Source organism: Triticum aestivum, chromosome 4A, assembly GCF_018294505.1.
Source record: "Triticum aestivum cultivar Chinese Spring chromosome 4A, IWGSC CS RefSeq v2.1, whole genome shotgun sequence".
In the NCBI taxonomy this organism is placed as follows: domain Eukaryota; kingdom Viridiplantae; phylum Streptophyta; class Magnoliopsida; order Poales; family Poaceae; genus Triticum; species Triticum aestivum.
The window spans coordinates 230,618,656-230,622,889 of record NC_057803.1 but is presented as its reverse complement, the minus strand read 5'-3'; positions in this window follow the sequence as shown (position 1 = coordinate 230,622,889).

The window sequence follows — 4,234 nt, the reverse complement described above, 5'->3', positions numbered from 1 at the left end:
TTGCCATCCACGCAAAGGAGAGTCCCATCCGGACATGGGGGAAGGCCTCCTACCTTGTATCTTCACGACCCACCAGTCCGGCCCATAGCTCGGACACTCGAGGACCCCTTAATCCAGGACTCCCTCAGTAGCCCCTGAACCAGTCTTCAATGGTGATGTATTCAGCACACATATTTGTCTTGGGCATTGCAAGGCGGGTTCCTCCTTCGAATAGCTTTAAAGCAGTCTTCTGAGTAAGGGAATTGTATCCGGCTCTGTATAATAGTTACAACCCTCAACCGCAAGGGCACAATACTTAATCAAGATAAGGCATGTCCACTGACAGCTTTTTCGGCGAAACGTTACGTCTGGCCTTTTTATTAGTTTGAACCGTTTTTTGGCCTCCCGCTCTCGCACTTTGAGGCGTAGCCTCTGTTGACACGTCTTGCCAAAGCAGAGATCGTGTCCCCTTATCGCGGGATTCTCATCAATACGAGTTTGGGTAATCCATCCATGTCGTTCGCACGACCCTTTGGGAATAGGTGAGTTTTAAGGCTAGTGGGGCGGGCGCTTGGTATTCACGGCCTATATAAGCGGATAAAGATCCCTCTTTTTTACCCCACGCCTTCTTCCTTCCTCAGCCTTCCCATCCTCGAGCTCCAGCGCCCAAGCTTCGATCTTCCCCACCACCACCAACCTCTCCAGCCATTTCTGGATCCGGCTCTCAAGGCAAGTGGGTGGCCTCCTCCGTGACAGAGAAGGACATCAAGGAGCTCTGGGAGGCGGGGTGCCTGAGTGCGGACGTTGCACACAGGATGTCTGCCAAGAAGCAGGTCATCCCCACTTCGGAGCCCGGTGAAAGGGTGGTATTTATCCCCCACTTCCTCCACGGACTAGGGTTTCCACTTCACCCTTTTGTCCGCGGCCTCATGTTCTATTACGGGCTAGATTTCCACAATCTAGCCCCAAACTCCTTCCTCCACATCTCAGCGTCTATCGTCGTGTGCGAGGCGCTCCTTCGCGTCCCCCCCCCCACTTCGGCCTATGGCTCAAAGTCTTCAACGTGAAGCTGAATGTGGTTGACGGGCAGCACACCGACTGTGTAGGTGCTATGGTGAGCAAGCTCCCCAATGTTACCTGGCCCAAAGGGGCCTTCGTGGAAACTGTCAAGATATGGCAGCAGGAGCGGTTCTACATCACCAAACCCCGCAACGCCAACTGAGCGGCCACTCCTGAGTTTATATCCGGACCCCCGATGCGGCTCGCGTCGTGGAGCAACAAGGGTCTGGACTGGGGGTCGACCGACGAGGTGTTAACGCTGCAAAAGCGCATAAAAACACTATAGAAAAGAACACCAGCCTCACTGACGTGATCCAGGTGATGCTATTCCGCCGGACCCTTCCCTGCCAGCGCCGGCCTCTCCACATGTGGGAGTTCAATCCGAAATGGCCGCGGACCTTGCAGCGATTCTTCGGCACCATGCACGAAGAGATCTGGAAGCTGCTTTTCAAGGCCCAAAAGTCGTGGCCGGAGACGACCGACGACATCGGCCTTGACTACGCTCATCCGGCCACCCAGGTAAGTTTTTTAGTTTTTGAACATAACTCAGTTCACAAATCAAAGGGGTATGCTGAGACTTGCATCCTTTAATCAGGGCTGGACGAAGAAGGCGGAGCGGATCAAGTGTCTGACTCCGCTGCTCGAAAACCCATCTGATCCTCTGCTGACGAGGATGCTGGTCCCGATGCTGTACCAGGCGCCAGAGAAGAAGGCCAAGAAAAAGGGCAAGGAGGCCAAAGGTGGCCTCCGCCGTAAAGGTACTTCGGACGCTGTGTCCGGCATACCGAAGCTCTCTCCTCCGACGAGGGAGATGAAGACGAAGAGGAGGAGGAGGAAGAAGAAAATGGCGACCTTTGTAGACCCAGAGGCGGAGGCGTCCAAGAGGGGGAAGGTATCCCTCTCGGATGGCTCGGACTCGGATGCCGAAGCCATCCCCGAGTGGCACCCCAGGTCGAAGCCCCTGGCCGATTCGTAAGTATCCAAGGATGCCTTACATATATCCGATATTTATGATTGTAGTCTTAACACATTATATTGTGTGCTCCAGTCCAGCCTGCGATCTTCCCAAACTATCATCATCTTCGGGGAACTCGCTGGAGCCGGGGATGGTGGAGAGCGAGATGCCTCCGCGAGCCTCTCTGCCTACCACTACGGACGACATCGAAGTGTTGTCCCGAAGAGCCTCTCTGGGCCATGGAGAGGCGCGGGAGGCCGCCAAGACGACGCCGGAGGGTAACGCCTCGGCTGCCGAGAACATGGGGGAACCAACCCCCATGGAGACTGATGACGGGGGCCATGACCAATCCGGTCCCCAACCAAACACCATTCCGGAGACCCACATGGCTCAGGAATCGAGCGAGCAACCCCCTTTAAAGGAGGGGGAGCGTAGACTCCACCGACGACCTCCATCAACCCGGAGGCGCAGGACACTTTGGTGGAAGCACTTTGACGTGCTTCCGTCATGGAGGAGCACCGTACCCTGATGGGTGCTACCTCTTGAGCACTTGCGTTGGTTTTCCCTTGAAGAGGAAAGGGTGATGCAACAGAGTAGCGTAAGTATTTCCCTTAGTTTTTGAAAACCAAGGTATCAATCCAGTAGGATGCCACGCACGAGTCCCTCGTACCTACACAAACAAATAAATCCTCGCAACCAACGCGATAAGGGGTTGTCAATCCCTACACGGTCACTTACGAGAGTGAGATCTGATGGATATGATAAGATAATATTTTTGGTATTTTTATGATAAAGATGCAAAGTAAAATAAAAGGCAAAGGAAATAACTAACTATTGGAAGATTAATATGATGGAAGATAGACCCGGGGGGCATAGGTTTCACTAGTGGCTTCTCTCGAGAGCATAAGTATTCACGGCGTGTAAACAAATTACTGTTGAGCAATTGACAAAATTGAGCATAGTTATGAGAATATCTAGGTATGATCATGTATATAGGCATCACGTCCGAAACAAGTAGACCGACTCCTGCCTGCATCTACTACTATTACTCCACACATCGACCGCTATCCAGCATGCATCTAGAGTGTTAAGTTCAAGAGAACAGAGTAACACTTTAAGCAAGATGACATGATGTAGAGGGATAAACCCCATCTTGTTATCCTCGATGGCAACAATACAATACGTACCTTGCTGCCCCTACTGTCACTGGGAAAGAACACCGCAAGATTGAACCCAAAGCTAAGCACTTCTCCCATTGCAAGAAAGATCAATCTAGTAGGCCAAACCAAACTGATAATTTGAAGAGACTTGCAAAGATAACGAATCATACATAAAAGAATTCAGAGAAGATTCAAATATTGTTCATAGATAAACTTGATCATAAACCCACAATTCATCGGTCTCAACAAACACACCGCAAAAGAAGATTACATCGAATAGATCTCCACAAGAGAGGGGGAGAACTTTGTATTGAGATCCAAAAAGAGATAAGAAGCCATCTAGCTAATAACTATGGACCCGTAGGTTTGAGGTAAACTACTCACACTTCATCGGAAGGGCTATGGTGTTGATGTAGAAGCCCTCTATGATCGATGCCCCTCCGGCGGAGCTCCGGAACAGGCCCCAAGATGGGATCTCGTGGATATGGAAAGTTACGGCGGTGGAATTAGGGTTTTGGCTCCGTATCTGGTAGTTTGGGGGTACGTAGGTATATATAGGAGGAAGGAGTACGTCGGTGGAGCAACAGGGGGCCCACGAGGGTGGAGGGCGCGCCCAGGGGGGTAGGCGCGCCCCCTACCTCGTGGCCTCCTGGTTGATGTCTTGACGTAGGGTCCAAGTCCTCTGGATCATGTTTGTTTCGAAAATCACGTTCCCGAAGGTTTCATTCCGTTTGGACTCCGTTTGATATTCTTTTTCTGCGAAACCCTAAAATAGGAAAAAAAAACAACAATTCTGGGCTGGGCCTCCGGTTAATAGGTTAGTCCCAAAAATATTATAAAAGTGTATAATAAATCCTAATAATGTCCAAAACAGAATATAATATAGCATGGAACAATAAAAAATTATAGATACGTTGGAGACGTATCAATGGGTACGGTGGTTGAGAAGGTTCAGTCCGCCAAAAGCGGGCTGAATGAAGCCTTCACCAGCCTATTAACAGGCTTTGAGGTATGCGATGTAATACTCTTAGCCGCTCTGCATATGCAAAACAATATGCCTATGTATAGATAGTAGCCCCTG